The sequence below is a fragment of the Vigna unguiculata genome, chromosome 2 (assembly GCF_004118075.2).
Source record: "Vigna unguiculata cultivar IT97K-499-35 chromosome 2, ASM411807v1, whole genome shotgun sequence".
Taxonomy (NCBI): domain Eukaryota; kingdom Viridiplantae; phylum Streptophyta; class Magnoliopsida; order Fabales; family Fabaceae; genus Vigna; species Vigna unguiculata.
Genome location: NC_040280.1, coordinates 640,766 through 664,342, shown reverse-complemented (window position 1 = coordinate 664,342; position 23,577 = coordinate 640,766).

Here is a 23,577-nt window from a genome sequence, read left to right as displayed (position 1 = left end):
TGATAGAGGGTTACCTGCGGAAAGGACTCCGACGATCAAGTCAGCAAAGGCTCTCAAAAGTCAAATCACAAATTAGTGAATTAATAAAAGCTTACCTTTAATTGTTAGGGTCCACATGTATTTATAAAGATATTAACTATGTTTTACCCCCTTTATGGGTTGGCCCCTCTTTATTGCGTTGGGCCAATGTTCAGGCTTTGACTAAGCTTGGATCAGGCCCAAGTTCCATATTTGTGATCTGACACTAGAAGCCCCACTATGATTTCCTAAGTTTAGAGTTGGTAGCTTTTACTTATGTGTTATTCTTTGGAGTAGGCGGTGTTAGTCATTATGTATGTGTCATTGTTTTGTGCAGTTAACTAACCATCTATTCTTTTTATGATATGACTAGTCGTAGGCGGTTCAGATTGGGTAGTTAGCCATATCGGTCCTAACCACCTAGGTATAGTACACTATGCAACTGTTGAAAGAAAAACTTAAAAAGTTGAAATAGGACCTAAAGAAATTATGTTTACGGGATTTTGAACAAATAAACACATCATTAGACAAATAGGAAGCTGGATAAGTTGGATGATGAAAGTAACTTAGATGATTCATTGAGGATGGAGTGTGTGAAATTGTTAAGTGAGTTAAAATTGGTCTCTAAAAAAGAAAATAGTAATAAATGATTAGAACAAGAGGACATAAATTCTAAATACTTTCATTCAAGAACTAGATGGAGAAGAATTAAAAATGAGTTAAAAGGGATGGAAGTAAATGCTAAATGGAGTAAAGATCCTAGCAAATTCAAGGTTGAGGTTGTAACTTCCTAGCCGAAAATTACTTATTTAAAATAAAAGTTTAAAGAATATGTGAATAACTTCATTTATTAACAACTTCTTTCCCAAAATGAGGGAAAATTTAAAACAATTATTTTGACGCGCCAACAAAATAAAATCGCGGCGTTCAAGTATTACAACCATAAAGTGTTTACAAAGCCAATACAAAATAGTTTATAAAATTCTATAAAAAGAACTACTAAAACTCCCATAGCTGTTTCCCCACTCCATCACTAACCATCCACACGATCACTTGCATCAACATCTGCTCCCATGTAACAAGTTACATGATCATCGCCACATACACACAAATAGGGTGAGCTAAAATATGAAAAAATAAACAAATACAACATGATATAATTTAGAAGCACTCAAACATATAATTCATGATAGTAATTCCCATTTCTCAATTCCTCGACTTTCCTCCTTTACATTAGACGCCTCTTGATTCTACACCCTTTGGGTGAGTCCACAGATCGATCTTTGCTGCACGAGTGTCTACTCGCCCCTCCAACTACAGGCCACCACCTGATAGTCCACACGCGGGAATAAATTTGCCACAGCCTCACACCACGACAGCAAGTGGAGTTCCCTAAAACAAACATAAGTCTGTAATTGTCCCCAGACAACCAAAACTCTATTAGATGCACTAAAGAGGGCATTCATCCGAAACCTCATTGTACGAGCCACGATCTCGCACACTCCACTAGACTTCCTAAACCACCAGGCTATAACCTAGAGTGGCCACGTGTTACCCCAATACAAGTTACACTCGTAACTAGGCCCCAACCAAAGCATCGCATCATGAACATCACCTAAAACTGTGTAGAAATCCACCTCGCGCACTACTCTGCACCAAAACCGCCTGGTGCGCCTCTCGCGTCGCTAGGCGGAACTTGGTTCCAGTCCGCCTAGCGGGATCTCACACTACCAGGCACCAGGCGCCTTCCAGTACTTTTGTTGCTCCGCTTCCGCCTGGCAGAACCCACACTACCGCCAGGCACCATGCACGTCTAGTGGCCACTGCCACTATTTTGGGTATCTATTGCTTGGCGATCGCCCCGCGCCGCCAAGCGCCATACCAATAGCACAATGCTACTGGTTTTTGGCATCTCAAATAGATCTTAGGGGACCCCAAATCACACATTACAAAAATCATAGCATAAATACGACTATCTAGTTATACTACTATGACTCAATCAAAATGCACACATGTACTCATGCTAGCACCTCAAATATTATTATATCTACCATATCCTACTTCATGAGCTAGTTGAAACTTGCCACACTCCACTCAACATACTCAAGGCTTATAGCCTTACAGATTAATATTCAAGAATCTCGTGCCACCAAAATGGTCAAAATTGCACATCCACTTAGAACCACACAATCCATACCTTCTCACATAAATCAATCTCGCAAGTATTACCTAACTAACATGAATTTTGAATTACAGTCCATCACATACTACAAATATTTAAAACAACCACTACACTATATCACACTTATCAATTTAACTTCTTTTAACCTCCTTTAGTCTCTAATATGTCACGCTCATCTACATGTTAAATTTTCATTCATATATGTATTAATTTACCCAATAAAACACCCCCATACATGGACACAAATAAAACAAAAACATCCTACTGTACTGACGTGTCACCTGACGGCAAGTCATGCGCTGCCAAGCGATGCATGCATTTCTGGGTTCTTCCTAGATCGTTCCTGCATTGACCCGAACCCTAAAACCCCACTTCACAATCCTGTTATGCATCTGACACCCCTTTGAGTGTTCAATTAAACTTATACAATTCATGCTTATTGAGATTAATATCATTCTCACCAATCAACACTTCAGTCATAAACATAAGTCATATGTCATCATTTCCATTACCATCATGAACCCTAATTCAAAAACTCATGCCAAAATACTTATCATACTCATACAAAATTAATTACAGTTATTCAATCAAATCAAAATGCCCTCGATCATACATCATGGATTCGTCCAGGCCACATCAACAACACAAAACATCAAAAGGGACAGCGAACTGATGAAACCAGTTCACGCTGCCTAGTGGACAGCGTCTCACCGTTAGGCGCTTCATCAGGAAACCCAGAAATTAGGTTCTGTAGCATGTGTCGCCTGGTGGGTCATTTGACATCGTTAGGCAGTTTCTGGAAATTTCCAAAAAACACAACAAAATCAAAACGAATAGGCATACCTTGCATTTTCAAACCACAAGCACACTACAAAATCATGCAATTAAAATTAAATCACAAGATAGAACTCCCCTAACCTGGATTCTTAGCTCAATTTGCCAAAAACTTGAATCCTCTGAAATTCCCCTCCTCACGCTATGCTTCAATGGCAGCCTCACTACCACAATTGAAATTCAATGCACTACCAACTCAACCAAATCATATTTCATGATAACATTAATCATATTTCATGATAACATTTATAAATCTAGGAATTTCTCCTCTCTTATCACGCCCAAACATATCAAAAGAAAATACTAAATTAAATAACACACAAATGGCATACTTAGGACTCGAACCCAAGTCCTCTCACACAAACCAAGTACTTTCAACCATTTGAGGTAGTACTTTTCCACGTCATGAAGGTTAGCATTTAATGTCATAAAAGCTTTCACTACACGCATTTATTAAATAATTATTTATTTAATTATTAAATGCCTCGGGTCTTACAGAGGTAAAACAAATTCCTCGGATCTTACTGTATCGAAGAATAATAATCTCAATCTTCTTAGTATTGGGTTCCCAACTTTAAATGCTGATAACAATAGGACACTAACAAGAGAAGTAGATGATGTGGAAATAGAGGAAGCTGCCAACCAATGTGAGGTACAAAGAGCTTAGGACAAGATGAGTTTAATTTATACTTCATTAAAAACAATTAAGAAACTATAAAGAATGAAGAAAACAAAGATGTAAAATGGCTCAAAACTAATGGGACAATACCATCTAGATGAAATGCTTCTTCATTGATAGCATTGGTACCAATAAAACAAAACTAAGTAGGTGTTGATAAATTTAAACATATTTCTTTAGTGCGGTGTGTTTATAAGATAATTTCTAAGATTCTTGCTAATAGGTTAAAAAGTGTGCTTCCTAAGATTATTAATGAGTCACAATCAGTGATTACCAAGGGAAAATGACTCTTAGATAGATTTTAGTAGCTAATGAAGTTGTAGAAGATTGTAGGCAAATAAAAAAGAGTTTGGTAATTGTTAGAGTGGATTTTGAAAAAGCATATGATTCTATCAGTTGGTAGTTTATGAATTACATGGGAAAGTTTGATTTTTGTAGTAAATGGATTGATTGAATAAAAGCATGCATGAAATCTTCATTTGTATTTATTTTGGTTAATGGAAACCCAACCTAGGAGTTTAAGGCAAAAAGAAGATTGAGGCAAGGGGATCTTATATCACCATTCTTATTCTTAACAATAGTAGAGAGGCTAGATATGGTGAGACAAGCAACAAAAAAAGTGTTGTACCAAGGTGTAAGGTGGGGTGGGTAATGAGGATGGTAGGCCTACAATCAACACTCAATTTCGTCCGGATAACAATGACAAAAATAATAATAGAAACAAATTAATTAAAGTTCAATTGAGAAAAATAAATAATTAATTAATAAAATAAAAAGGTAAAAAAATATGTTTTAGTTTAAGAAAGAATAAATATCTATGTTTATTTTATTTATTATTATTATCTTTTTTTATTAATTATTTTATTTTAATTTATTTTAATTTAATTTAATTTAATTTAATTTTGTTTTTTTATGTTTTATTTTATTTATTTATGATTTTTATTTTATTTTTATTTTTATTATTTTGCTTTCTTTTATTATAGTTCCCTTTTGTTTTACGTCTCTCATTCTAGTTTAGTAAACAAAAGAAAAAAAAACAAAACAAAAAAAAGGAAAAAAAATAACAAAAAAAGGTCTTTGTTAACTAGAGGTTAACGTAAAGTCTTTGTTATTAGCAGACCTAACTCTTTTTAGAGCATACCTATATCTTTTTACAGTAGACGTATATCTTTTTACTATTGGCTAGTTGAAAGATGTTCAGAGGTGCATCAACTATTCTATCATTGTTGTTGTATTAGGAATTACATATAGTAGCTAGTTGGACACGGTTATGATGGTTGAAGGAGCAAGAAGCAACATCTGCTCTCAGTCTGATCCCATATCTCGAGATTGGAGGGGCAGAGGAAAAGTTAATAGAACATAAAAAGAGAATTACATAATAAAAAAGGGAAGATTCATGAAAAAAAAGGGGGAGTTTTTCATTATAGAGGAGAAGAGAGGGTGAGACAGAACAAAGATGGGAGATTTAGTAAACAAAAGAGGAGAAGGAAGTGTGTCGTGGCTGGAAAAGAAAGAAGTTGTTAGTGCATTAAGTTTTATCTCCAAGGTAAGTGCCCTTAACTTCTGAACTTATTGCTTAATACTGGTGCTTATTAACATATGAGTGGAATTAATGTATGGGGTTTGTCTTGAGTTAAGCATTGTTCATCTTGTTGTCCATATATTATTTATACCATCTGCACTCACGATTGTGCTTGTCGCCTTATCACTCGCATCTTCTACCCGGACAATAAAAAAACAAAGCACGAAAGGGTGGTCATGACGATTACGTCGTCGTTGACCGGAGATGGTAGCCATGACGCCTTTGGGTCGTTGGAGGTGCGTCAAAGGGTAGTCCTCCGTGGGAAAAGGTTCCAAACGTGAAGGTTGAAGAAGAACCTTTCTGATTTGAAGAAAGGGAATGGGATAACCTAGGGTTTTCTATTTTTGTTATAAAAAAATATGGGTTGACCATCCTTTTACACCTTGCACCCCCGTAATTGTACTTGCACCTTCCATTACTTAACTTTGGGTTAGAATACATTATACTCTGCGCACCCCTTTTTCTTTATCTCACACCCCTATTTTAATTTTATGTTGCGAGCACCCCTTGATGGTTACTAATCTCACACCCCTGCTACACTTGTTTCATGTTTTACTTCGCGCACACCTTTTTTCTTTATCTCGCAGCCCTATTTTAATTATATGCTCTGAGCACCCCCCGATGGTTACTAACCTCGCACCCTGCCACACTTGTTTCATATTTTACTTTGCACACCCTTTTTTTCTTTATCTCGCACCCCTGTTTTAATTTTATGCCGTGAGTACCCCCTGATGTTTACTAACATCGCACCCCTGTCACACTTGTTTCATGTTTTACTTTGCGCACCACCATAATTGATAATCTCGCACCCTATGTTTATGTTTGTCTTGTTTTGGGTCTGATTATGTTTGTAGACTACACCCCAAATTTTCAAAGTTTACACCCTTCTCATATTTTTTGCTCTATTTTCGTATTTTTACTCATTGCACCCCACGATGTTTTATGCCTACACCCTCCATGCATTTTTTTATTTTTATTTTATTATTATTATTATTTGTATTTTTTTTATCGTCATTTTATTTTTTCCCATCTTTTTGTACACATTTTTTTTCTAGGAAAACAAAAAATATTTGAAAATCATAAAAATTACAAGAATAAAAAATCTAAAAATGAAAAATGTCTGGTTGGTTGTACCGTGTGACACTAAATTTTCAAAAATATCGAAAATAATTTTCTCTTTCAATTTTTGGGTGTTTGTCCGGCCGCTCACGTTGTGTGACACTATTTTTCAAATAATTCAAAAATAAAAATATATATATATAAATTTTTCAAAATATAAAAATAGAAATATTTTCAAACAAAAAGTCTTTATTAAGAACTACATGATCCTTGATTCTCCACTATGAGATATGTAGGAGCAAAGTCAGTCCTTGTCAGGTTCACTTCCAAACAATCAATTCATTTTCTCAATTGCTTTCCAAATATCTCTAAAGAACTATGTAACCCTGATTTCTCATTTTGAATAAGAATACGTAGGACCAAGGTCAATCCTTGTCGGGGCCAAAAAACTAAAAAACTAAAAAATATTTTTGTTTCTTTTTAGCATTATTTTCTTATTATTTTTGGGGAAAATTAACATTTTGAAAACCACATCAAAATGTTAGTTTTGAAATGGTTGAAATGTCAAGAAGGGGGGTTTGAATTGGCTAGTTAAAAATTTAGGTTGTCTTTGCAAGCTAAAAACCATCTTTAATGGAATCAATTGGATCACCATGTTAGGATGCAAACAGTATTGAACTGTACATGTTCAATCTCCCCCTGATTTGATGAAGCCAACCTCTATCTTCTTCCATATATCTTCTTCTATCTCTCATTGCAAAATGCTACCATTTGTTGGATACCATTAAATTGATGAAGTGACACCTAAGCTTGAAACTTGTGAACCTGAAAAACATTTACACTAGTAATGCACACAAGCTCGCAAGCACACATATATACACATGCTCCCCCTCTCAATAATATGGATTCAATTTAAGATTTGATTTTAATTTTAATTTTAATTCTTCTATGCTTTTAATTTGATCAATTTTCCATTTTACAATTTTTCTCCCCCTTTGGATTCATCAAACAGAACAAATGCATCAAGAGAACAAGCATTACATATCCTTTCATTAATATTTGAACACAATTCAGCAAACACAAACTGAAACAGAGAAGAAAAATCATAAAACTGATATAATCAGCCGACTAAAATGAAAAACAACCAACTAAAACTAACAGAGCTGAAACTGAAACAGCACAAACACATGGATACAGTGCATGATCCTAAACAACCACCACACTCAATCATCTTGAGGATCATTTATGGTCTGGAATGAGTTCAGCATATCATGGATATCATGAATTTGGCCATCCAATGCATTGAACCTCTCATTGCAATAGTTGTGATGTGCATGTTGGGACACATTGAACTCATGTAGCTGGTTCAGTACCATCCTCTCAAAATGTGAGTACACAGGGCCTTTATCCTCTGGAGGGTTGTAGGGAATCAAGTCCATGGGTCCAGCAGTTGGTTCTTCCTCTTGATTTGCACCACTTGGGCCAGCTTCATGGTCCTGTGCACCACCAACTACAGCTCCAACAGTTGTCCATCCATTTCCCACCTTGAGAAAGCCCATTTTGTGCAAATTTTGGTTGGAGGTATGGTTCTAGAGTCCACTTGACTCCTCTAGCTCATCCTCTACATTAATTCGAAAGTATTCAGTGAACTTAGACACCAAAACCACACATGGTAGCCTAAAATTCGTGAGCCTCTTGGCCTTGAGCATGTGATCTCGAAACACATAGATCTGATCCACTTGGATGTTGTGTTGAATGCAGTACATGAGTATCAAATCTCCCTCATTCAATGTTTAATGGTTGCTACCACGTGGAACTATGATTTTTGTGACTATCATAGCAAGAAGCCTTTGATCCACTTTGAGACCACCAACATGGAAGTGTTTGATTTCAGCAGTAGGATTCCTCAAGCATTGTCCATAGTATTGCATCTTGTTGAATTCTGGAACAACCCCAGTTTCACCTTTTCTTACTTGCACACCTCTTGATTTGAGTCCAACCACATCTTTCCAAGATCTCTTGTTGATCTCCATTCGAACACCCTTGATGCTGGACAGTAGGACATCATTTTTGAACTCCAAGTTGGTGAAAAACACCTTCACCAAGTCTGGATAGATTTTCCCTGAAACTTCAAGGAAAGACTTCAACTTTTGATGCTTTAGTTGTTGGAATAGGCTCTCAAACCTTCAGCCCTTAGCCATGAGAACCTCAGCACCTTAGGAATGTTGATCTATTTCCTATTCATCTCAATGAGGAACACTTGAATGTTGTCCTCATGATCCTCAAACCATGCTTCAATTCTTCCATGGCCTTCATGATTTAGAGACCTTGGGGTAGGAGGAGTGGAGTGCTCATCATCAGATTGGATAGCCCTTTGGGAACGACGAGGCATGATGAGTGTTAGTTTGGTGTTTCTAAGAGATGTATGATGCAAATGCAGCAATACAAGTGCATTATTTATAATTGAACAAGCTAATTTTCAGAAACAGTTGATTAAATGGTGCATATTTTTCTAATTAATTCGTTTTAGGTTACCCAAACCAGTTTAATGCAGTCCAAAGCAGTATCTCATGCATTCATGATGTTTTCAATATGTTTTATGAGTGAATCAATCAGTTCAGATCATGTGAACTGCATGCACATTGGAATTGTACACTAAACATAATTTTTGGTCAAACAAATTAGTAAAAGCAACACATGGCTGATGAAATGGGCAGTTAAGAGCAGATAGTAACTAAAAAAAAACTTTATTTGACTAGGTCAGCTTAACAATTCAATTCGTGAGTAAATGCATAGTTTAAGTAAAATCAACACGTTGAAAAACAAATCAGTCGATTAAAACAACATCAGAGCATCAGAGATTAAAAACAAAATTTGGTTAAGTGAAATCAACTGACTAATTTTGAAAATCAATCGATTGAAAATCGTAAAATTGAACTTCATTGTTCCAGATTCAGTTCTAATGAAATAAACACACTGAATTGTGCAAACAACAGATTGAAAATCATGCCAGATCAATATTTCATCATTCAGTGGTAGTTTAAGTTAAATAAACATGTTGAAATATAGAATCAATAGGTTGACAGATCATGTTTTTGCAAACAGAGGCAGATTTAAGTGCAATCAACACGTTGAAATGAAAAATCAACAGGTTGAATATAACAATTTTCAAATTTTGCATACAGCAGCAGATTTTTATGAAACCAATGCATGAGTACATAAGATTAACATGCTACAAACACATCAGACCACATTCTTGATGTCTAATATGCCTAGTTCAGTTCTTAGCTTGTTAAACCTATCTTTAGCCAATGGTTTTGTAAACAAATATGCCAATTGATTTTTAGTTTTAACAAATTTGATTTCACAATCTTCCTTTTGAACATGATCACGAATGAAATGATGCCTAATCTCTATATGCTTGGTTTTAGGATGTTGTATTGGATTCTTGGTTAAGTTGATGGCACTAGTGTTATCACAATACAAAGGTACCTTGCTTAGCCTTACACCATAGTCCAAAAGTTGATGTTTCAACCATATGATTTGTGCACAACCATGTCCAGCATCAATATATTCAGCTTCAATTATGGAGAGTGCCACACATGCTTGCTTCTGTTATTCCATGAGATTAGACTTGATCCAAGCAAATGGCAAGTACCATTTGTGCTTTTCCTATCCAATTTGCACCCTGTATAGTCTGAATCTAAAAAGCCACTAAGATTTATGTTAGAATCACATGGATACCATAAACCAACATTGGTTGTTCCTTTGAGGTTCTTTAGAATCCTTTTTGCAGCCTTAAAGTGTGATTCCTTTGGATTTGCTTGAAACCTTGCACATAAGCATACTCCAAACTGAATATCTGGCCTGCTTGTTGTAAGATAGAGCAAAGACCCAATCAATCCTCTATATTTGGTTGAATCTACTGGTTGGCCAACCTCATCTGCATCCACAAGACAATTTGTTGCAATTGGAGTGGTAGCTTCCTTGCAATCCTCCCTTTTGAACTTTTTCAACAAGTCAAAACAGTATTTTGATTGATTTAAAAATGTTCCATGCTTGAGTTGCTTGACTTGCAACCCTAGAAAGTAGGTAAGCTCACCCATCATGGACATCTCAAATTCTCCCCGCATAGTTACAACAAACTCTTCACACAATGTGTTGTTATTTGAACCAAAGATGATATCATCAATATAAACTTAAACAAGTATAACATCATTATCATGTTTTCTAATGAAGAGTGTTTTATCCACTGCACCTCTAGCATAACCTTTTGATAAGAGAAAATTGCTTAGCCTTTCATACCATTGTCTTGGTGCTTGTTTCAAACCATATAAGGCCTTTTTCAATTTGAAAACATGGTTAGGATAGAGATGATCCTCAAATCCAGGAGGTTGTGATACATACACTTCTTCATTTAGGAAACTATTCAAGTATGCACTTTTCACATCCATTTGATGCAATTTAAAGTTACACATGCAAGCATATGCTAAGAGTAATCTCACAACTTATAGCCTAGCTACAAATGCATAAGTTTCATCAAAGTCAATGCCTTCTTCTTGATTATAACCTTTAGCAACTAGTCTAACTTTGTTTCTTACTATATTACCATCTTCATCCATTTTGTTTCTAAAAACCCATTTGGTTCCAATTATATTCATATCATCAGTTTTAGGCACTAGAAACCACACATCATTTCATGTGAATTGATTGAGTTCATCTTGAATAACAACAATCCAATTACTATCATTCAAAGCATCATTCACATTCTTAGGTTCAATTTGAGATACAAAAGCAACATGTTCACAAAATACAATCCTACGTCTAGTAGATACTCCCTGTTTGATATCACCTATGGTGTTGTCCTTTGATAAACCTCTAGGTTGGATCCAATCCTTGAGCAAATTGTTGTCTATAGCTTTTTCAGTCGATTGTTTTTCCTTTTTAGCCGATTGATTTCTTGCAGCAAAGGGCTTTTCTACAATAGAAATATGTTTCTGCAGTAGATCTTCTTCATCTGCATTCTTTGGCACTTGATCTTACAACTTTGGGTTAGTTTCATCAAATACAACATGCATAGACTCTTCAACAGTCATCAATCTCTTATTATAGACTCTATATGCATGACTTTGTGTAGCATAGCCTAGAAAACACCTTCATCCGCTTTTGCATCAAATTTGCCAAGACTTTCTTTGCCATTATTTAAAATGAAACACTTACATCTAAATACTTTTAGGTGACTTAAAACAGGCCTCCTACCTTTGAAAAGCTCATAAGGGGTTTTCTTCAAAATTGGTCTAATCAACACTCTATTTAAAACATAACAAGCAGTGTTGACTACATCAACCCAAAAATACTTGGATAGTGAGTTTTCATTCAACATAGTTCTAGCTAGTTCCTCAAGTGACATGCTTTTCCTTTCAACAACACCATTTTGTTGTGGGGTTCTTGGTGCAGAAAACTTATGGTTAATACCATGCTTTTCACAAAAGTGTTCAAACTTTTCATTTTGGAATTCTCCACCATGATCACTTCGAATAGACACTATCTTGGAACTCTTTTCATTTTCAAGCATCTTGGCAAGTCTTTTAAAAGCATGAAAAGTGTCATTTTTGGCAGTTAAGAACAAAGTCCATGTCTATCTATAGAAATCATCAACAATGACTAATGCATAAAGATTGCCACCAAGGCTCATGGTTCGAGATGGACCAAATAGATCCATGTTAAGCATGTCTAAAGGTCTTTCACTTGAAACAACATTTTTGGGTTTAAAAGAGACCTTGGTCTGTTTTCCCTTTTGACATGCTTCACACACTCTATCCTTCTCAAACTTGAGTTTTTCAACCAGCTATTTTCTATTCAGTCGATTGAAATGCTCCATGTGTATGTGACAAAGTCTTATATGCCATAACCAAGTATCATCCTTTTTTGTAAGCAAACAATGGATACTAAATGATGCATGATGTAGGTCAAGTAGATATATATTATTGACTCCTTTGCCTATCAAAACAATACTACCATGTGCATCATATATCAAACAACTATTTGGTTCAAACATGACTTTAAAGCCTTTATCACATAGTTGACTTATACTTATCAAATTGTGTTTGAGTCCTTCTACCAGCATCACATTCTTGATGTTGAAAAAGGATCCATTGTCTATGACTCCATTTCCAAGGATTCTTCCTTTGATGTTGTCTCCATAGGTTACAAACCCTTCCTCCTTCAACTCTAACTTAGCAAATTTGGTCTTATCTCCTGTCATATGTCTCGAACAACCACTATCAAGGTACCACAAATCTTTCTTATCACCTTTTATGACCTGCAAAACAGATTTGGATTACTTGGTACCCTTTGATAGGTTGGGTCCATCATGGTTATGCCTTTCTAGATCCGTTTGGGATCCATTTCATAATCCCTTTAGGAACATCATATTTTCTAGCATGACAGTTCTTAATAACATGACCTCTTTGCATACAGTAGTTGCATGAAATTAATGGCATGTCACTTGGCATACTTTTTGAAAAGAAACTAGAGAACTCCTTGGTTTTCCTTTGAAAAGAAGGATTGAAACCAAGTCCAACTTTGCCAAACACACAGTTTTGAGAACCAAGAACAACCTCTAAGTTTGCTTCCCCTCTTGTGAACCTTGCACAGGTCTTTATAAGTTATTTCACTTGATTTTTCAAAACTGTGCAGTTTTCACAGGGTATTTCAGCCGGTTGATTTCTAAAACAGTCGGTTAAATTACTATAAATCATTTCTAAATGCTCAAAATCAGTTTTTAAATCAACTGTTTCTTTTTCTAGTTGGCTAACTCTGTTTTCCAGCCAGTTGTTTAAGCCTTTCAATCGATTGTTTAATACAGAAATCTTGTTTGCTTCATTATGCAATTCTTCAAAATCATGCGACAATTGATTATAGTCATTTATGTCTAGAGAACTTACTTGGCTCGAGGAAGATGATTCATAACCAGCCATGAGGCACAAGTTGGCTTCTTCACTCTCATCTTGTTTGGAGCTACTTGTAGTTGAATCATCATTGTCCTCCCATACAATGTATGCATGTTTCTCCTTTGGCTTCTTCTCCTTTTTCCTATCAACACTCTTCTCCTTTTCTTTGTTAGCATTTGGACATTTAATTTCGATATGTCCATGTTTTCCACAGTTATAACATGTAAAATTAGAAGAGTTTGATTCATTGTGTTTGGAAGTATACCTCTTGGGATTACCTTTGATACCTTTCCTTTTGAGATACTTACCAAACCTCTTGACAAGGAGATTCAAGTTCTCACTTTCACTTACTTCAGCCACCTCATCCTCGGGTTCCTCATTCTTCTTGGTGCTAGACTTCAAGGCTATGTTCCTTACCTTTATCTCACTTGACTCAAGCTCATTAAGCCTTTGCATCACAATCTCATGCTCCCTAAGCTTACCAAACAATGCAGCTATAGTCAAAGTGGATAGATCTTTTGTTTATGAGATGGTCGTGACCTTTGGTTGCCAAGATTATCAAGACATTTTAACACCTTGATGTTTAACTCTTCTTTGTCAAATTCCTTACCCAAACCTATGAGATGGTTGACTATATGAGTGAATCTCTTTTGCACATCCACTATAGATTCTCCTTGTTTCATCTTGAATAACTCATACTCTTGAATCAATGCATGCTTCCTTGCTCTCTTAACATCATTAGTTCCTTCATGATTCACTTCAAGAACCTCTCACATTTCCTTGGCACTCTTGCATTGTCAAACACGAAAAAACTCATCCATGTTGAGAGATGAAGTGAGGATATTCTTTGCATTGCAATCATATTGGGATCTCCTCCTTTCTTCCTCATTCCATTGAGTCCATGGCTTATCAACCTGCACATTTTCAACATTATGCTTAGGAGTATATGGCCCATTTATGATTGCATCATATATCCCTTGATATATTGATTCAATAAAGATTTTCATCCTAATTTTCCAAAATTGGTAACTAATGCCACTAAACATAGGGGGTCTATGAATTGAGGCACCTTCAGCAATGGGTAACTTGTTTTTAGCCATTTCAAGTAGTTCAAAAAAGATTTAGGACCTTACTTGATCAAATTTCAAGTACCTAGCTCTAGATACCAATTGTTAGTTTTGAAATGGTTGAAATGCCAAGAAAGGGGGTGAATTGGCCAGTTAAAAATTTAGGCTATCTTTGCAAGCTAAAAACCATCTTTAATGGAATCAATTAGATCACCAAGTTAGGATGCAAACAGTACTGAACTGTACACTTTCAATCGATCAAAAACAGAGTTAATCGATTGATTTTACTAAACAGATTTTGTTTTGGTATAATCAATCGATTGAAACAGGGAAACAATCGACTGAAATACTGGGAAAATGCAGAAATGCAGATTTGTGTTTTAAACCAGAAACAATGCACAAGATTCATCAAGACAGGTTCCAAATGATTATGTAAACATGCTCAATGTTGCAAATGGTATGAAAACATGCAATAACATGAAAAAGATGATTAAAGCACAAGTTCTTTAAACTTTAAAATGAAAATGCAAGAGAGAAAAGTTAGAGAAGAGAGGACACCACGATATTTTTATACTAGTTCACTCAAACCTGAGCTACATCCAATTTGTCAAGGCAACCTGTGCTTGACTTTGCACTATTTCAAAAGATTTACAAAGTATCCACCCTTACACTTCTAAAATATGCAAAAACACCACAAAAGATTATTGAATCACACAAGAATTACACCAGCACAGCAAGAACCCTCTTGGAGACCTGGAAAACCACCAGGCACACACACAAATCTTAAGAAAGATCAAACCTCAGTGGTAGCACAACCCAGCCTACCACAAACCACTTTCTCCAAGCTTCAAACCTAGCCAAAAGCTCCAAGAATCGATCCAAGATCAATCTTCAACTGCTGCAAACTGTATGATCACGAAAGAGAGAGTTTCCACTAGTTTTCAGAACAAAATCGCGCTCTAAAATGATAGAAAAACCTCTCTTTCAAAAATCACAGTTTTTATAGTCAAACTGTTACGAAATTCAACAGGTTGATTTCACTTTACTTAAGTGAAATCAGTCGATTAAAAACTAAATCAACTGATTGAATTTGTTGCAGTTTAAGACTACTGCAGCTAACCTTTTAACCTGTTAAAAAACCATTCAACAGATTAAAAGAGACATTTTAACCTGTTGAAAAACCATTCAATAGATTAAAAGACACATCTAAGACCAAAAATATCTAATTAATACTATAAGGTCTACAACATGAATTACAACCTTAAAATACACTTTCTAAATGATGTAACTAGTTGGAGAGCACACATTCCAGCCTTGATCAACATGGTTATCATCAAATCTCCTTCCCTTCATCAATGTAAGCTTCATTCCAATGGTAATGGCTTCAAGATAGTTCAAAAGTGCTTCATTTAATATTCACCAAATCTTCAAGAAGCAAATCACCTTGGCTTCTCATGTCAACAGACAAATGGGTAGGAGAAACACCACTTAACATTAGGTTTCCTAGGTTGTTTGCGATTTCAAACTATAAAGATAGAACCATAATTGAGTTAGGGGAACGTGAACATAACATATGGGTATGGAAATTAACATGGAGAAGAGTCAGACTTCAGTGGGAAACAACCTAACAAGTTTTAATGCAACCCATAAACAAACCACACTTTTAACACAAATTATGAGGACACTTGGGTGTGGTTGGGGAAGAAGAAGGTGTATTTACGGTAAGGTCCGCATACAATATTTTGCAAGGTAATCTTGGTAGAGAAGACAATTGTGCTTTTAAATCCCTATAGAGCTTAAAAGTTGTTCCAAAGGTACAAATATTATGGTGACAATAAAGGAAAGCTAGTAAGCAAGGACATATAGTTAGGCAACATCTATTGCGAATTGTATGCAGAAAGACATGAAAATGTCAAACATCTCTTCTTTGAATGTAGAATAACCAAACTTGTGTGAGAGATGTGTGATAGGTTAGTAGGAGTAACTACGATGCATCACAACCAACTAGGGATGGCAACGGGGCGGGCACGAGTTTCGTTATCCCATACCCATCCCCGTAAAAAAAATTCATCCCCATTCCCATATCCAAACCCAACGGGTATTAAAATTTTGTCCGATCCCCATCCCCACTAGGTAACGGGTATAATCTCGTACCCATACCCATACCCATTTTCTTACTACTTCAATATTAATTTTAATTAATTTTTATAAAATAATAAAAAAGTTATGATAAAGGAAACATAATATTATCAAATATTCAATATTAGAATAATGGTTGTTTCTTCGATATCAAATACTTTAAAATAAATTATAATTGTTTATATTTTAGATTATAATATCAAATAAAATTTCATGAGAACCAAAACAATTATTAAATTTGCAAATATTAATGAAACATAGTTCATAAAATTTAAAAATATTTTTAAAAAAATATAAAAGAAAAACAAATATACAAATTAAAATATATTTTAAATGTTTGTTTACTTCAATATTTTAAATTCTAATAAATCTCTTTTTTATACACTAATAAAAGTTATAATACATCATTTGATCAAAATGATACAAAGAACAAATAATAATCATAATAAAAGTTTAAAATAAATTATAATTGTTTATATTTTAGATTATAATACCAAATAAAATTTCATGAGAACCAACACATTTATTAAATTTACAAACATTAATGAAACCTAGTTGATATGATTTAAAAATATTTTTTAAAAAATATATAAAAAAAATATTCAAATTAAAATATATTTTAAATGTTTGTTTACTTCGATCTTTTAAATTCTAATGAATCTCTTTTTTATACACTAATAAAAGTTATAATACATCATTTGATCAAAATGATACAAAGAACAAATAATAATAATTATAATAAAATTTTGAAATAAATTATAATTGTTTATATTTTAGATTATAATACCAAATAAAATTTCATGAGAACCAACACATTTATTAAATCTGTATACATTATTGAAACCTAGTTGATAAAGTTTAAAGTATTTTTTAAAAAATATGAAAGCAAACCAAATATTCAAATTAAAATATATTTTAAATATTTGTTTACTTCAATCTTTTAAATTCTAATGAATCTCTTTTTTATACACTAATAAAAGTTATAATGCATTACTTGATCAAAATGATACAAAGAACAAATAATAATAATAATAATAAAATTTTAACATAGATCTTGTATCTTTTGAACTTCAATTATGTTGGATGGTGATAAAAAAATATTCATGACAATTACATTAAATTTTTATATTGTAGTAAATAAAATTTATTTATACAATTATAGTGAAAAAAATTACAGTATGATTGATAATGAGTTAGAAAATAAAAAATAATTAGATAAAATATATCGAAATAGTATTCTACATAATGAAAATAAACAAGAAATAAAAATATTAAAAAATTAACAAATGTTTACAAACAATTTGAGAGACTATTGAAAGAAATCGCACAAAGGAAAACAAATGTATAATTAAGGGTATGATAAATTGAAATATGTATCACACCTAGCCAAACTCGACCAAATAAGTAAACAATGCATATATCAAGGCAGCCAAGTATTTAGCCTAACTTGTACCGGTTTTAACCTATACATCTAGAAGAATAACCTACACCTCATGTAACCAATGTAAGCCGTCAAGGTAGGTAGCCGGTCCAGGCCGGCTACTCCAGCAGACCCGATAAGATTAAAGTTCAGGCCGACAACTCCAATAAACTTAGTAAAAATAGCAGCCACGCGTTTAATAGGTCTTAAGGGTCTGGGTTAGGGCCCAGGCCCACTCATGGCCTAAGCTAGAGCCCAAGTCAAGGACCGGCCCATGAGGTAATCAGACATCATTAATGCTCTATAAATACGCGTGGACCCCAGTAATTAAAGGTACGCATTCATTAATCACTGATTTGACCTTCTGAGAGCTTTGACTTACTTGAGCTTTGGAGACTCTTCTGTAGGTAACCCCTCTTGGGTTCAAGCTGACATGTATCAACCGGGGAGAGGCCAACTGAGGAGATAGCGGACTACATGGTAAGGTGACGCTTGTGCGTAACTCATTTTATTTGTTCTCTGCAGGAACAAAATATATCTTAGAGATCTAAGAAAACTTTTCAAATATCAACATATATACTCAGTGGTTGAGAAATAACAAAAATTATTTTAGTGAAACAAAAGAGTTCTTCAAATGAAACAAAAACTACTAATAAGAATAATAAGTAAATGATTTTTTTTATATTACCTAGTAAACGAAAGGTTTGTGTGCTATTAAATACTTAAATTGAGAGTATTAAACATTCTCATGTAAAAGAAAAATATACAATAAATAAAAATATTAAAAAATAATAGAAATATTCAAATGTGAGACAAAATTTTTTTTAATTGACATACATCTTTTTAACATAATTACATAAAGGTTATGACAAGATGAAAAATATAATTGAAATGCGAATGAGTTTCATGACAAACCAAATAATTAGAAGAAATAAAAAATAATATATATATATATATATATATATATATATATATATGGTTATTTAATTAATTGAGAATATTTTAATAATTTAAATGGGGACAGGTATTATGACGGGGATATGTACATCCCCATACCCATCCCCATACCCAATTGAAAAAGTCGGGGATTCCCCATATCCATACCTAGTTAATGCGGGGATTCCTCGTCAAAACGGGAACAGATTCGGTTAATACCCACGAAGACGGATTTATTTGCCATCTCTACAACCAACAAAGTGTTAATTTTCATCACTTTCACCTTATCAATATAACTGAAAATCAATAAAATTTGGAAAGAAATGTTGTTAGTAAATATTTGGAAAATCTGGAAGCAAAAAAAATAGAATAATCTTTAAACAAAATAAAGTGGACCCAGATTTTGTATGGCAAAAGTAAGTATATGGACTTGGATAAAACACAAATCACCTAAAGTCACATTGTCATATAGTGACTAGATCCAATGCCTAATTCAATGCTTAAAATCATAGTACCTATGAACCGCGAAACTATTAATCCAGATTATACAAGTTAAATCAAAATATCATTTGATCCAGTTCTTATTTAATCATCAAATCAAGAAAGAAAAGAACAATCGTCACATTGTCAATACAATTTACAATCAGAAAGAGAAAATTTGAAATTAGATAAGAGGAGAATAAACTCAAAGTCAAAGCGATAAACAATCGGTCCAAAAACTAATTCAACTTTTTTTTATCTTGATTCTATGACATGATCCTCAGGATTTACTATGACGAGATACTGAAGATTTAGTTTTTCATCGTTGAAGAATAGAAAATGCAAAGCATAGGAGAAAGGAGAAGCCTAAATGAAAACAAAGAGGAAAAAGAGAAAAAAAATATATAAAGAAACAATTCCTAAACTTTAAAATTTAACAAATGATTTCTTTTTCTTAGTTTAGAGTACGTTTAGGCTTTGTAAAAGTTTTGAAAACTAAAGCAAATATGAGTTTAAAGAATGGCTCAAATTAGATTTATACCCAACTACAAAATATTAAACTAATAGATGTAAAGTTTAGTCTAGATGAATTCTTTTATAAAATTTCCAAAAATTTGTCTTAATTTCAAAAACTAATAAAAAAGTTGTAAATAACTCTAAATCTAACAAAACATACATTCATTCTGAACCCGTAGAAATATAGAATCAAATACAGCTTTTGTTACATCATCATATTGGCTTTCTTAAATTATTTGCAAAATGCCTTTAACTTTTAAAATTATATGGTTAAAAGAAAGACTTACATAGTCATTTGGTCCTAGTTTTGGTCGACTTTTTTCACTTTGGTCCTACTTTTTAAATTGTTTTCAATTTGGTCCTACTTTTCGTTATACTTTTTCAATCAACTCCTTTCCGTTAACTCCGTCTAAATCGTTAACGGATGTGAACAGTAACTGTCACGTGTCATTTTGTGATTTTTTTAAATTTTTTTAAATTTTTTTAAATTTTTTTTTAATTTTTTTATTTTAAAAAAATGTACACGTGTCAAGCTCATATTATGACACGTGTCATTTTTTTTATTTTGATTTTTTAATTTTTTTAATTAAAAAAAATCCACGTGTCAAGCTAATATCATACCACGTGTCAGAATTAGATTTTTATATTCAATTTGGTCCTATTATTCGTTATCTGTTTTCAATTTGGTCCTATTTTTTTAAAAAAAATTTAACATTTTTGTTCCTCTCCAAATTGAGACAAAATTTAATTTGTATATATTAAAATGCATATTTTTGTTAAATATTTTAATTTAGAATTAAATTTAGTTTAAAATTAAAATGAAAAAAAGCAATAACACCATTAATTTAAAATTTTAAGAGGTTAAAAATATTTAATTTTAAACCAACTCTAATTTTAAATTAAAAATATTTAATAAAAATATGTATTTTAATAAGAATATTCATATAACATTTATATACAAATTATATTTTGTCTTTGGAGAGGAACAAAAATACTAAATTTTTTTAAAAAAACTAGAACCAAATTGAAAACAGATAACGAATAATAGGACCAAATTGAATATAAAAATCTAATTCTGACACGTGGTATGATATTAGCTTGACACGTGGATTTTTTTTAATTAAAAAAAATTAAAAAATCAAAATAAAAAAAATGACACGTGGCATAATATGAGCTTGACACGTGTACATTTTTTTTTAAACAAAAAAAATTTAAAAAAATTTTAAAAAAAATTAAAAAAATTAAAAAAAAATTAAAAAAAAAATTAAAAAAATCACAAAATGACACGTGGCAGTTACTGTTCACATCCGTTAATGATTTAGACGGAGTTAACGGAAAGGAGTTGATTGAAAAAATATAACGAAAAGTATGACCAAATTGAAAACAATTTAAAAAGTAGGACCAAAGTGAAAAAAGTCGACCAAAACTAGGACCAAATGACTATTTAAGCCTAAAAGAAATTAATAACAAAATTCTCATAAATACTAAAATGGAGTAGTAAGTAATGCAATTAACCGTATCTTGTTTTTACACGATATCAACATACATACACAAATAAATAAGGGTATATAATAGGAAATTTGGTATATGCTTTATTTGCCTAAGTCCCTCGAAAATGTACACAAGATCCATCTGGAATAGTTAGGAATTTTTCATCGTATAATAAATTCATACTTCAATTAATTTTTATTTAATTAATAGAAATAAAACCTAGACCTTAGATTTTCAATCTGAATATCATCAAGATATTTAAAAATTTTATGATGGTGTTAAAAGTTAAATCATTCGACAATATAATAACTTTCAACTAATAATTAACAACTATTTGACATAATTGAATGTAATTAGTTTGATTTTCAATCACACAGTTTGTCTCAAAGGTTCAAAAAAATCTTAATATCGTTTTATTTTATTTTGATCACAAAAATAAAAATAAAGATTCTAATTTCTATCTTCCAAGCGCAGGAGATGCTTTATGGTGATTCACCAAGAAAAGAAGAAAACGCATATTTGGTAATAATAAATTAATAATTTTAGTTTAATAGCTATCTTTAATATTTATAAGATTTTATTTAAAATTATTCTTCGATATTTTCTTTTTCAAATTAATCTTCTTTATATTTAAAAGAGTAAATATAATACTGTTTCGGGTGTAGGGACCAAGCACCTACTAAGAACCACTTCAATTTTACTCCTTTCTTCTCTACGTCTCCTCTCTTCACAACTTGCGATAGCTTCCTCATGAAGAAATCTTCTTCCTCGCTCGATCGGTTGAACAGACGATCGGGGTACCTGTCTAAAAGGTTCTGATGCTTAAGTCAGTCGATGGACCGATCGGTGTATAAGTATAACTACAGTAATAAATGCGAACTAAAGATGCTCACCAACCTACCTTTGGGCCCTATTTATAGTTTCCAGTGTTGACCTATGATTAGGGTTTCTTAATCACGGCCCAATGATCCTTTAATCAAAATTACTGACTTGTTTAATGTTAATTAATCCAGCTGACTAGCCTCGTTTGGCCGATCGAACGATGGCCGCTTGACTAGGCAGGTTATCTTTTGAGTTTAACAACCTTAAGTGAATAATTAATCTATGTGTCCGATCGACCGATGGTCATACGTAAGGCACTACGCAAATCACCTATGAGACTGATCAACCGATGGATCTCCATGGGTTGATGCGTGATCGACCTATGGACCGATCAACCGATGGTCTTTTACGAGGTAACGCGTGGTTCATCTGTGGGACCGATCGACCGATGGTCCTTTACGAGGCAAAGCGCGATTCGTCTGTGGGTCCGATCGACCGATGGTCTTTTACGAGGTAACGCGCGTGATTTATTTGTGGCGTCGATCGACCGATGGTACTTTACAGTTTGTTTGTAGGGTCGTTCAACCGACGACCCTATTTTATAGGCAAGCCTTCCCAGCCTTGTTCAATGGACCGGAGGACTGTGCGTTGTCGATGGCCCGACGGGACATACAGTACACAAGCCCCCCAACCTTGAGCGATGGTGAAGGTGAGGCGAGAAGGTTTGCAAAGACTGTTGTGCCGATGGGCCGAAGGGGTTCCGTGACAGTTACTTAGCTTCGTAGATCATGCCTGTTAGTTGGGATATGAAGCGTTGCGAAGTTTAGGTCGTTGATCTCCGCGTGATCGTTTGGCCCAGGTGTTGCCACGTGTCCTTAGACCTTTCTATAAATAGGTGTGTGTGGTTGTCATTATTTTCACGCTTTCTTCTCTCTTTTTACCAGAGTCACTGATCGTCCTTCTCTTTCTACAGGTAATAATGGCTTCTAGTGCATCGAATTCAGGCGGGTCCTCCGGTGGGATGATCGAGGTGTCTGGGGGCGGTGGGTCGGTCTCCGCCCTGTTCAGCTCGTCGGATGCGGGGATGTCGCTCTGGGGGTATCGTCTTCAGTAGATTCTCCTGTCCAAAGTAACGACAGCCGTCCGACCGAGGAGCCGGTCGACGCAGCAGTGGAACAAGCCAACACTCCTGCAGAGAGTGGAGATGTAATTAGCATCGATGTCGCCGACGAGGGGGAACAGGCCAACCTGCCGGTGGTGCAGTGATATGAGTGGGCACCCTACGAGTCGCGCACGCATGCAACGAGGTTCCGATGGGGGAATGACCTTGGGGACCTAGTTGAGCGGACGAAGGTCTTTGGCGACGAAGTGGAGGACGGGTTCCTCCGAGTGAAGGTCT